General features: G+C 45.7%; 1 protein-coding gene across 1 annotated transcript in view; it reads right to left on the reverse strand.

Annotated features, from left to right (window-relative positions):
* lzts2a (leucine zipper, putative tumor suppressor 2a) overlaps nucleotides 1–13469 on the reverse strand; it is a 226085-nt gene extending 212616 nt beyond the window's left edge. The window contains exon 1 of the mRNA XM_072557079.1: nucleotides 13370–13469. The gene's annotated coding sequence lies outside the window, so the exon portion shown is untranslated. The remainder of the gene's footprint in view (nucleotides 1–13369) is intronic.
* Between the last annotated feature and the right edge of the window lie 272 nt (nucleotides 13470–13741).

Below are 13741 nucleotides of genomic sequence, written 5' to 3' on the forward strand. Positions count from 1 at the left end.
GGCATTCCTTCACTGTCACTGGGTCAAATTCCTGGTATTCCCTCCTTAAGGGCATTGTGGGTCAACCTACAGGGTCATGGACTGCAGAGGTTCAAGAAGGCAGCTCATCCCCACCTTCTCAAGGGGCAACTAGGGACGGGGTAATAAATGCTGGGCCCAGCCAGTGACACCCGCGTCCTGTTAATGAATAAAAAAGAAAAATACCAGAAGTGCTGGTGAAAGTTGTTCAGGTGAACTTGAGACTGAAGATAAAGGTGTGTCAATTCCTCTACAGAGAGATTACTTTGACAGTCAACATCAGGAAGACAAACACTATGACCCAGGATGTTACCATGCCACCAACTATCCGCATTGATAATGTGACACTAGAGTTTATTGATATCACGTATCTAAGCTCCACAATCACCAGCAATCTGTCACTTGACGCTGAAGTCAACACACACATTGCAAAAGCTAAGAACACCATGCAGTGACCTATCAAGCCAATGTGCTCTCGACAGCAGGGAGACCTGGCAGGAGAAAATTCTGAAACATGCTTTGTAAATGCTGGAGAAACTCAGCAGGTCTGAAATTTAATGAACAGTTTCCTCCTTTATTCTCTCAGACATGTCCTAGGTATCCCCTCGCAGAAAAGGTCACCAGCTCAGAGGTACAGGAGCCTGTTAGTTACATCTACCTCTGTCCATTGCCTCAGTCAATGATGTCTGTGCTGGCTCATCTGAATGACAATTGTGCACTCAAAGACCTGCTCTAGGGTGAGCTGACGACTGAGTGGACACTTCCTGGGTATCCAGAACTCCTCCACAGCAACACAAGACGTGAAGATAGCGGACATTGGCAACGCTTTGACTTGTGACCTCTGGAGACTGACTGGTTGGAGGGTTGTTATGTGGAGGTGCCGGTGTTGGACTGGGGTGGACAAGGTCAGAAGTCACATGACACCATCTTATAGCCCAACAGGTTTCTATGGAATCACAAGCTTTCAGTGCACTGCCCCTTTGTCGGGTGAAGTCATCCTGACTTTGTCCACCCCAGTGCAACACCGGCACCGCTACATCATGGGTACAATAAGAGTTGGCAGGTCTGGAAACGGGTGAAGAAACACACCCACTTCCAACAGGAGTCCTTCTTTCCTCCTGGGTTAATCCGCTCTGTGGGATCTCCCCCCACCCTCAGAAACCATTTGAACACAAAATGAACTTATTATTCAACAAGCCAGTTAATTATAACATGTGTTGAATTATTTATTTGAATGTCATTAATGGCCTATCTGTTCTGAACACTTGCTTTCATAGAAAGGACAAGATTTGAGTTGTCACTTGGGGGAGGGGAGATTCTTGAGCCCCTGTCGTGATGTGTAGTGACAATGAAGCTAACACGAGGGGTAGGAGGGGTGGGGAAGGTGCAGTCAGCACTCTGTGTTCCAGTGCCGGGATTGATTTATTCATTTTACTTGCTACATTGTGCGAAGGATCTGACACTTTTTCACAGGAGACTGCATTCTTGTTGTGGTCACTGATTTCTGCCAGGGCTACAACGGAGCCCGTCAGAGTAGACAAAAAGCCAGCATTAAACGCCTCCCCCCTCCCCGAGGAGCACTGCACATGTAGCTGTGGGGGTGAGGGGGGGAGACAAATTGGGAAACTCCTGACAACTAGAATCATAGAGTCAATGAGGTGTACAGACCCGGTCCAACTCATCCAGATAACCTAAATTAATGTGGTGTAGTGTAGTTCCATTTGCCAGCACTTGGCCCATATCCCTCCAAACCCTCCCTATTCATATATCCATCCAGATGCCTTTTAAATGTTATAGTTGTACCAGCAGATTGGCCTACTTCAGCTCCTATTTTCTGTGCTTTGATCATATCACCTCTCCAGTGAGTGATGTGAGGGATACACATTGACCAGGACACAGGGGGACAGGGAGGTCTCTACTCATGTCCTTCCAGGGGCCTCAGCTTAATGTACCATTGAAAGATGGCATCTCTGCCAGCTCTATACTGTATTGAAATGCCAGTGTGGATCATGGTCTCAGGTCTCTGGCAGGGAGCTTAAAGTCAGCATTTTATGACTCAGTGATGAGAGTGCTCCTGACTGACACATGCCTGACACTGAGATTTGAGCTGAATAATTGAATGACTTGACTCAATGAGAAACCAGTCCCTGTGATGTGCTCAATACCTGTCTCTTCTTTCTCCAGCTCCTTGAAAGTTGCGATGTGGGAGGTGCTGGTGTGAGACTGGGGTGGACCGGGACCACTTTCACTGATGAAGGAGCAGCGCTCCGAAAGCTTGTGATTTCAGAGAGTCATACAGAACGGAAACAGACCCTTTGGTCCAACTAGTCATAATCCTAGACTCATTCCACCTGCCTGCTCCTGACCATTATCCCTCCAAACCTTTCCTGTTCGTGCACTTATGCAAATGTCTTTTAAAGGTTGTAATTGTACACACATCCACCACTTCCTGAGGATGTTCATTCCACACGCGAACCTCCCAATGTACAAACAATTTACCTCTTATGTCTTTTTAAAATCTTTCTCCTCTCACCTTAAAAATGTGTCCCCTAGTTTTGAAATCCCCCATCCTAGGGAAAAGACAGCTACCATTAACTCCACCTGTACCCCTCATTATTGTATAAACTTCTATCAGGTCACCTCTCAACCTCCTTCAGTGAAAAGATTTCTTTATAACTCAAACTTTTCATAACGAGCAACATCCTGATAAATCTCTTCTGAACCCTCTCCAGCTCGATAATAAATCAGTTTGACTCTAACCTGGTATCATGTGACCTTTGTCCTTGGAAGTTGACACCCAAACTCCCACAATTCTTTCAAGCCAAACCATTCTATCCTTTTATGAATCCAGGTAGTTTTAACAAACAATGAACACTTCCCTAATAAAAATAAAATCCTGCAGATGCTTGAAATCTGCAGTAAAAGGAGAAAGTGCTGGGGAAACTCAGCAGGTCTGGTAGCACCTGCAGAGAGATATTCAGAGTCACTGAACTTGAAATATCATTATGTCACATAGAGTGTAAAGACAAGGTCTTTTCCCCAGGGTAGGGGAGTCCAGAACTAGAAGGCATAGGTTTAAGGTGAGAGGGGAACATTTTAAAAGGGACCTGAGGGGCAACCTCTTCATGCAGAGGGTGGTGCAGGAATGGAATGAACTGCCGGAGGAAGTGGGAGAGGCTGGTATAATTGCAGTATTTAAAAGACATTTGGACAGGTACATGGATAGGGAAGGTTTAGAGGGATTTAGGCCAACTGCAGGGAAATTGGGTTCGTTCAGTTTAGGAAATTGGGTTGGCATGGACAAGATGGGCTGAAGGGTCTATTTCCATGCTATATGACAGTTTCTATTCAAACGAATCCATGTAATGCCCTCTGAGTGCCTCAGTTGAACAATTCAGCCAATTCAACAACAAACACACAAAGAGGTTAATGTTCTCATGCAGAATGGCCTTCTCTCGTTCCTATTTTTTGTGTTTCTATCTCAATGCTTGTGTCCCTCATGGGTATAGGGTAGACCCTCCACCTGTACCCAGGCAAGGTAAAGGAGGCAGAAATCCGACACTGAGTCTCCATCTCTCTCCGTTGCTGAGGAACCAGATGCAGGCAGTTCTGCTGTAACGGGGTAGTTCTGTTCTCGTGCCACCCCGCGTTATAAGAAAATCGTGTAATTGCAGCACCATTTGAGCTAATGGGGCCCGAATCACATTATAACCAATACACATTTGAAAAGTTTGCGCTATAGAAACAGTGTCCCCAATCCGTGAATCGTGTTACAGTGAATTCGCTTTAACGAAATGCGCCTTGTAGCAGAACGACCTGAACAAGGCAATCTCCAGGGCAATTCTGCTCGGGCCTGGCTTCTCACTTCAGCCTGCGTTTGCTGTTTCTCAATCATCCACACCATACACTGAGAGCTGCAGCAAAACTTGTCTCACATTGTTTAAATGTTGGACACAGATTCAACTCAAGAAGAGAATTTTAATTAACTTTAGCAAAATCACCCTAACAGCAATGAAAGTCATTAATCTGTAATTAGTTAAATGAACTCATGATTAATATAGCTCATTGCGTAGTAAATAATTAATGTGATTGGTTGCACTGACAGTCTAAGTTTGGAGAAAGGACTGTGAGTAGATACATATGTTTGATTGTACAGATGAATTGTTCTCTAATAAGCTATATGTGAGATGAGGAATATATTTTTGCATTAGCAAGTTCTGAGAAGATTTGTAGCTCAGGTTGAGGTTCTGGATATAGGTTTGCTCACTGAGCTGGAAGGTTCATTTTCAGACGTTTCGTCACCATACGCAGTAACCTCCTCAGTGAGCCTCCGGCTGAAGCACTAGTGGTGTAGCCCACTTTTCATCCGGAGGCTCACTGATGATTTTACCGTGTATGGTGACGTAACATCTGAAACCGAACCTTCCAGCTCAGCGAGCAAACCTATATCCTATATTCATGCATTTTGGACAGGAGCAGGAGGAGCGATATCATAAACTAACTGGTGAAGTTTTATGTATGACGTGGAAACGGAGATATCTGGGAGTTCCTTTGACACTGCTATGTAGAGCTGTCAGGATGTGTTGTTTGTATAGAAGTTGGAAAGCTCTAGCTATTCGACCCAATTAGTCTAACTCATCCATTCCTGTCCATTTGACCATCAGGTTTTAAAAATAATTTTCAAATCATTTTGCTTCGAGATTACACACTTCTGGGGCAAGTGGGACTTGATCCTGGGCATCCTGGTGAAGAGGGAGGAACACTACCTCCATTGGTCAGATGGGCAGGTCTTTGGCAGATGAAACGTAACCCTGATCAATGTGAGGTGGTGCACTTTGGAAGAGGGAACAAGACAAGAGAATACTCAATGAATGACAGGACACTCGGAAGCTCAGAGGAACGGAGGGAGCTGGGGGAACCTGTCTCTGAAGGAGGCAGGAGAGGTTAATAAGGTGGTTAAGAACATTTGCCTTCATTAGTCGAAGTATGGATTAAAAGAGCAGGGAGGTTATGTTGGGGCCGTACAGGACTTTGGTGAGGCCACAGCTGGAGTACTGTGTGCAGGTCTGGTCACCACACTGAGGAAGGATGTGCAGAGGGGATTCACAAGGATGCTGCATTTCTGCTACGGAGAGAAGCTGGATAAGCTCACTTTGTTTTCTTTGGAGCAGAGAAGGCTGAGGGAGGATCTGATTGAGGTGGATAAGGTCATTAGGGGCATGGATACAGTGCATAGAAAGCAGTCGTTTCCCTTAATCGAAGGATCAACAATAAGGGGGGGAGGGCATCATTTTAAGGTGAAAGGCAGGAATTTAGAGTGGAAATATTTTTCACCCAGAGGGTAGTGGGATCTGGAATGCATTCCAGAAACCTCATAACCTCTAAACAGTAACCTTTGAGTACAGGAGTTGGGAAGTCATGTTGAGGTTGTATAGGACATTGGTGAGTCCTCTTCTGGAATACTGCGTCCAGTTCTGATTGTCCTGCCATAGGAAGGATATTATTAAACTGGACAGGATTCAGAACAGATTGACCAGAATGTTACCAGGAATGGACAAAATGGGCTGTAAAATGTAAATGACGAGGGTCTTCTCCTTAGGTTGGGGGCGTTCAAAACTAGGGGGCATAAAACCAGGTGAGAGCAGAAAGATTTTAAAAAAACACGAGGGGCAATGTTTTTACACAGAGAGTGATTCATGTGTGGAATGAGCTGACAGAGGAAGTGGTGGATGAGGGTACAGTTACGATGTTAAAAAACATTTGGATAAGTTCATGAATAGAAAAGGTTTAGAGGGATATAGGCCAGGAGCAGGCAGGTAGGAACATGTTCAGCATGGACCAAAGGGTCTGTTCCATCCGGTGTGACTCTGTGACTGTAAGTACTTGGATGAGCTTGAAATGCCATAACATTCAGGGCTATGGGCCTAGTGGGACTAGTGTTCGTAGTAGCATATTTCTGGTGATACAGACTCAACGGGCTGAAGGGCCTCTTCTATGATTTTACGATTACCATGGTGCCACAAAAATCCTTATGTGCACCACATTTAGCTTCTGGTGGTGACTGTATTGGCCAAATACCCGCTCTGCTTCCTCACTTACCCCTGCCATCACCACTCTCAATCACTGGGTTGGTTGGTGTATAGGGAGTCCATGCCCACATTGTCATGGGATGGTCTTGTGTCAGTCCCCCAGTGGCCTAATCACCTGATGGCATTAGCAGTCCAGTAGGAAGTGTTGTTATCAGTGGGATACCCAACCACCTACTGTGCGGTGGCATTGATGAGCCAATAGATCCCCATTGTCTCTGAGCCCACTCCAGTTTAGCTGTGGCTCAGGGAGTAAACAGGATCCTCAAGCATCTCCCACTCCTTGGGAAAGCCACCCAGCAAACCCCCAGCAGAATCGACAGCCATGTCCCATAGGTGCTCTCTTGTCATGAGGTGCCCTGTGTCTGACACATCTCAGGAAGGAGTGGTCAATTGCCCTATCTCCCACTCCCTTGCATCTGACTGCCCCCTCCCATAACCCTCCTTCCCCAAACCTCCTCCCCATCCCAGGGTCCTCATCCCACCCATTACCGGCTTTGCCCTGGAGTCGGACAATGTTCTGGTGACATTTTGTTTTGCTGACTGTGGACATTACAGACTGGACCAGCTCTTCGTGCCCATCCTGATTGATCTGGAGAAGGTGGCTCTGAGCAGCTTTCTTCAACCACTTCAGCTTTTGGAGAGAAGGTGCCCCTGATGCTTGTAAAAACTCTGGGCGGTACAGCGATCATTGTGGAATGATGCAGTGTAAAAAGGCCCTTCAACCGAAGGTGGATAGGACACCGAAGAAGGCATTCGTAATGCTCGCAGTTATTGGTCAGTGCATTGAGTATAGGAGTTGGGAGGTCATGTTGCGGCTATACAAGACATTTGTTAGGCCACTATTGGAATACTGCATTCAATTCTGGTCTCTCTCCACTATGGTAAGAATGTTGTGAAATCTGAAAGGGTTCAGAAAAGATTTACAAGGATGTTGCCAGGGTTGGAGGGTTTGAGCTACAGGGAGAGACTGAACAGGCTGGGGCTGTTTTCCCTGGAGCGTCTCAGGTGAGTGCACTATTACAAAGGAGGAGCACGGAATGTCCTTTTCCCACATCCTGGCCAATGTTTATCCCTCAAATAATGAGTCATAGAGGTGTACATCACGGAAACAGACCATTCAGTCTAACACATCCATGCCCACCAGATAGCCTCAACTAATCTTATCCCATTTGTCAGCATTTGACCCATATCCCTCTAAACCCTTCCTATTCATATACCCATTCAGATGTCTTTTAAATGTTGCAATTGTACCAGCCTCCACCACATCCTCTGGCAGCTCATTCCATACACGTACCACCCTCTGTGTGAAAAAGGTACCCCTCAGGTCCCTTTTAAATCTTTCCCCTCTCACCCTAAACCTATGCCCTCTAGTTTTAGACTCCCCAATCCTGGGGAATGTGCCTTGTCTACTCTCCTGACCTACATCCCTCATGATTTTATAAGACTCTTTAAGGTCATCCCTCTGCTTCTGACACTCCAGGGAAGAAGTCTCAGCCTCTCCTCTCCTTGTAACCCAAACCCTCAGTCCCAGCAATATCCTTATGCAGCTTTTTTCTGCACCCTTTCTAGTTTAACCACATCCTAACCGGAGCAAGGTAACCAGAATTGTGCACAGTATTCTAAAAGTAGCCTAACCAATGTCCTGTATAACTGCAACATGACCTCCCAACACCAATACTCCCTGTACTGACCAAGAAAGGCAAGTGTACGAAATGCCTACTTCACCATCCTGTCTACCCATGAGACCACTTTGACAGAGGTGTGCAGCTGTACTCCTCAGTCTCTCTGGTCGACAACATTTCCCAGGGCCCTACCACTAACTGTGTAAGTCCTACCTTGATTTTCCTTACCAAAGTGCAGCACCTCACATTTATCAAAGTTAAACTGCACCTGCCGCATCTCGGCCCACAGGCCCATCTGATCAAGGCCGTGTACTCTTTAATAACCTTCTTCACAGTCCAGTACACTACCAATCTTGGTATCATCTGCAGATTTACCAACTATAATGCCTATATTCTCATCCAAATTGTTGATATAAATGACAAAAAGCAGGGACCCAGAAAACCTTGAGTTATAGAGTATTGGAGATGTACAGCACAGAAACAGACTCTTCAATCCACGTCGTCCATGCCAACCAGATATCCCAACTTAATCTAGTCCCATTTGCCAACACTTGGCCGATATCCCTCCGAACCTTTCCTATTCATGTACCCATCCAGATGCCTTTTAAATGTTGTAATTGTACCAGCCTCCACCACTTCCTCTGGCAGCTCATTCCATACACGTACCACCCTCTGGGTGAAAACGTTGCCCCTTAGGTCCCTTTTATATCTTTCCCCTCTCACTCTAAACCTATACCCTCTAGTTCTGGACTCCCCAATCCCAGGGAAAAGACTTTGTCTATTTATCCTATCCATGCCCCTCATGATTTTATAAACCTCTATAAGGTCACCCCTCAGCTTCCGACGCTCCAGGGAAAACAGCCCCAGCCTATTCAGCCTCTTCCTATAGCTCAAATCCTCCAACCTTGGCAACACCCCTGTAAAGATTTTCTGAACCCTTTCAAGTTTCATAATGTCCTTCCTATAGCAGGGAGATCTTTGAAGACGAGTTTTTATAGAGTCATGAAGATCTATGGGGCCCTTCAGCCCATCACATCTGCACCAGTCAAAAACAACCAACTAACTATCCGAATCCCATTTTCCAGCATTTAGTCCAAAGCCTTGTGCATCTTGGCATCACAAGTGCATATCTAAATATTTCTTAAATGCTCTGAGGTTTTCTGCCTCCATCAGCCTTCCAGGCAGTGAGTTCCACATTCCCACCACTTTCTGGGTGAGAAGGTATTACTCTCACCCGTAACTCGATGCCCCCTGGTCACTGATCTCTCCAGCAAGGGGAAATGATTAGATTCCCTACACTTCGGCCCAACAAGTCCACACTGACCCTCCGAAAAGTAACCCAACCCGACCCATTCCCTATATTTACCCCCAACTAATGCTCCTAACACTATGGGCAATTTAGCATGGCCAATTCACCTGACCTGCACATCTTTTGGATTGTGGGAGGAAACCGGAGCAAACCCGCACAGATACAGGGAGAACGTGCAAACTTCCCACAGACAGTCAACCGAGGCTGGAATTGAACCTAAGTCCCCAGTGCTGGGAGGCAGCAGTACTAACCACTGAGTCACCATACCACCCAAAATGTTCCTTCAGCTCTACCCTAACTACGCACTTCATCAATTTGAACATCTCAATCTCTTCTGCACCACGGGAAATAAAACTCCCCAGTCTGTCCAATCTTTCTTCGCCAGGTTATAGTCCAACAGGTTTATTTGGCAGCACTAGCTTTCGAGGCAATGCCCCTTCATCATGAAGAAGGAGCAGTGCTCCGAAAGCTAGTGCTTCCAATTAAACCTGTTGGACTATAGCCTGGTATTGTGTGATATTTAACTTTGTACACCCCAGTCCAACACCAGCACCTCGACATCAATCTTTGTTCATTACTGAAACTCTCCAGCCCAGGTAACATCCTGGTAATCTCCTCTGCACCCTCTCCAGTGCTATCACTTCCCTCCTATAATGTTGTTTCCAAAGAAGTATTTAGAATTAGAGAATTGTTGAAACCACACCATTTGACCATTGCCAGTTCTTTTAAAGAGCTCTCAGTTTGACTGTTATCCCACAGCTCAACATCGCTTTTGAAACAAAATTACATTCTGAATGGAGGACTCTAGATAATAAAGGCTGTACGTTCCCTTCCTGCTTTCTCCAAATGCAGTCTGACAGCTTTAAATCTACATAAAAAGGTTCAGTAGTGGACACATTGCAAGGTAGAGATCTGCATATTTTGAGAAGATATTGTAGTCAAACAACAGTTTCAAAACAGAGAGATTGTTGGAAGTAAAGGCAAAAATATTCCCCTCCCCAGAAAGTTCAAAAATAAATTTTCTTGAGTTCAATCTTAAGCTAGTTACATTAAAAAAACTGTAGTCCTCATGAAAATAATCACCAAATTGTACAACAGGGGAATACGACAAAGGGCTGGTGTCCTCCGACAAGGGATTCCCTGATCGTAATTTGGTAACCACAATTGATTTAACTCACTCTCTCTATTCACTCCTACCTTGTCAAGTTTCCAATTATGGTTGCTTTCACTTCAATAGCTGGACTGGGGGAGGAGCTAAGGTAGAGTAGCACGGTGGCTCAGTGGTTAGCAGTGCTATCACACATCTCCAGGGTCCTAGGTTTGATTCCAGCCTCAGGTTACTGTTTGTGTGGAGTTTGCACATTTGCCCTTTGTCTGTGTGGGGTTCCTCCCACAGATGTGCAGTTTAAGTGAATTGGCCATTGTGTTTAAGAATTTTTAGGTTAGGTGCGTGAGTCAGGGGTAAATGTAGGGGAATGCATTTGGGTGGGATACTCTTTGGTGCAATCATTGGCGAACATCTCCACTTCTGACCTTATGTTGGAGGGCAGGTCATTGATGAAGCATAGTTGGGCATAGAACACTACCCTGAGAAACTCCTGCAGAGATGTCCTGGAGCTGAGATGACTAACCTCTAACAACCACAACCATCTTCCAATGTGCCAGATTTGACTCCACCCAGCGGAGAGTTTGCCCCCTGATACCCATTGATTCCAGTTTTGCTAGGGCTCCTTGATGCTACACTCTGTCGAATGCAGCCTTGATGTAAAGGGCTGTCACTCTCCCCGCCCTTCTGGAATTCAGCTCTTTTGTCCATGTTTGAACTGAGGCTGTAATGAGGTCAGGAGCTGAGTGGTCCTGGCAAAACCCAAACTGGGCATCACTGAGCAGGTTATTGCTGAGCAGGTGCTGCTTGATAGCACTGTTAATGACACCTTCCATCACTTTACTGATGATGGAGAGGAGACTGGTGGGGCAGTAAGTGGCTGGGTAGGGTTTTGCCTAGATTTCATGTACAGGCCATACCTGGGCAATTTTCCACATTGTTGGGTAAATGCCAGTGTTGTAACTGTACTGGAACAGCTTGGCTCGGGGAGCGGCAAGTTCTGGAGCACAAGTCTTCAGCGCTATTGCTGGAATATTGTCAGGGCCCAGAGCCTTTACAGTATCCATGATCTCCAACTGTTTCTTGATATCACGTGGAGTGAATAGAATTGGTTGGAGACTGGTATCTGTGATGCTGGGGATCAGTGGAGGAGGCCAGGGTGGATCAACCACTCGACATTTCTGGCTGAAGATTGCTGTGAATACTTCAGCCTTATCTTGTGCACTGTTGTTCTGGGCTCCTCCATCATTGAGGAGGGGGATAATTGTGGAGCCTCCTCCTCCACTGAGTCGTTTAATCATCCATCACCATTCGTGATTGGGTGTGGCAGGACAACTAGAGGGTATGGCAGAGAAAGCAGGAACAGGGGACAGAGTTGAACGGTCAGCCATGGTGCTATTTAATTGGTGGAGCAGGCTCGAAGGGGATGAATTTTAAAGGCTTCTATGAGATCCTGCCTCCCACTTCTAAACTGTGAAGAGTATACTCCCAATCCTAATGAATGCAGTCCAAATGATAGGGTTTACTAAATGTGCAGAGAGCCTTTGAGGTAAGCTGTGATGTTACTGTGGTCCCAGCGATCAGGCGTGAGTGTTCTGCTGAGAACGTGGACCTTGTCCAGGCCAGAGAGGATTGTTCCACCATGCACAGTGTCACAGCAAACAGAATTGAACAGATCCGAGGACGTTTGGAGTGTGCTTGAGTCAAAACCCAAGAGCCCCCAGGAGAACACAATGAAATAATCGGTTGCGGACTGCAGACATCCGATAAAGCTAGAGATGGTAAAATCTACTTGTTTTCAAATAAACATTGGGAGATTTCTGGTTTTCCACATAATTTTCAAAAGTACTGCTGATGGTCACAAATCTATTTAAAGTTCTGTTACTTACCGTTCTCTGCTTTAACATGTGAAGCGATTGGAGTTGCTCTGAGCTTTGCCCATGGGCAAAGGAACAGTTCTGAATGAGCCGCTTTATTCCTGTACTTGACATCCAGCCATCTCCTTTATGAGATTAAATCGATTTGAGCACCTATCCTGAGTGTATTAGAAGCCTTAGGCTTTGTGCTTGCTGGTATGAATGTGTTGCAGCAAGTGCTTGCCAAAACTGTATATTCAGCTCCGTGCAGTTTAACATAAGTGAGTCTGCACACAAAACACTTCCACATCATTACCCTGCGGCTGTGCATAATGGAGTTTACAATGGCCATCTGATTCAAAGGGCAATAACCCAGTCAAACAACAATTAAACTGAACACTCGCAAAAGGGTTTCCAGTTAACATTGCTCCCAACAACCCTCTTTTGAGTGAGGCTGCTTTTTGGGACAGCTGATCGTGTTAAATGATAAGGGTTTGACTCCCAGACAGAGGGTCAGGAACCTGAGTCCCCACAATTGGCTGTAAGTAAAACCATCTCTCCATAAAGGTGGCTGCGTACTTTTTCATTGATTGAGCTGTCGTCCAGGATTTTCTCCTCTGCATCTTCACACGAAGAGCTCACAACATCACAGGAAACCATTCAGCCCATCAGTTAACTAGCTGAATAGCTCATGCCCAAAATGTCGATTTTCCTGCTCCTCGGATGCTACCTGACCTGCTGTGCTTTTCCAGCGCCACACTCTCGACTCTGATCTCCAGCATCTGCAGTCCTCACTTTCTCCTCGCTCTTAACTAGTGCAAAATCAAAACTAATTTCATTGCTCTGCTCTCCCCACAGTGCAGTATTTCTCTGAAATATTCATCTCTTTAAACCCATGGACTCTACCTTTATCACTCTCTGTGGTAAAATATGATGTCCACTGTGTAATTAAATCCCTCACACTCCTACTGGTGGTCATGTTAAATTTACAACTCCTCAATCAAAGCACATAGACACTCTCTCTGCTGAGTCTTATCACAGAGTTTTCTAATTTCAACCATCTCTAAACTTCTAAAGCAAATAGGTCCATCTTAATCTCCTCCCACTCTCACATCATTGGCCCCATAATCCCCTCAGAGTTTGCAAGCAATGGAGGGATGTAGACCAAGGGGAGGCCAAGGGCGTTAGTTTAATTTTGCTTCATGTTCAGTACAACATTGTGGGCTGAAGGGCCTGTTCCAGTACTGTACTGTTCTACGTTGTGTGTGCTAAAACTCTCTTCCTAGTCTAAAAGCTACTCCTTCGTGACACCTTCCAATAACACAGGGCCAACCAGCCCATGCACACCACCCTCTCGACCTGTGACCCACCTGCCGCCTCTGTGTCCGTGTTATAGTATCTCCTCTTGAAGCAGTTACCGGTTGTTCCAAATTGCTTCAGTCCCCACTCCATCTGGCTGTGCTGGTCATTCCCTGAGCTTGAACAGACAATTGGTGATATCAGCAAACTAGTTAACTCTGAGCTGCCGTTGAAAAGACCTCATACTTTCACCTCCAGATCATTGTCTGGACTCACCTCAGGCTATCTGAAATGTTGAACAAAACAGGAATGTAGAAACAGGAGTTGGTAATTCAGCATCTTAGCCTGAATGGCTATTCCATGACATCCTGGCTGATCTGTGGTGTAACTGTGCCCACCTATGTTTGCCCCTTATCCCTTAATATCTTTGTTTAATAAAAAAT

This window comes from Chiloscyllium punctatum, chromosome 38 (genome assembly GCF_047496795.1).
Source record: "Chiloscyllium punctatum isolate Juve2018m chromosome 38, sChiPun1.3, whole genome shotgun sequence".
NCBI lineage: Eukaryota > Metazoa > Chordata > Chondrichthyes > Orectolobiformes > Hemiscylliidae > Chiloscyllium > Chiloscyllium punctatum.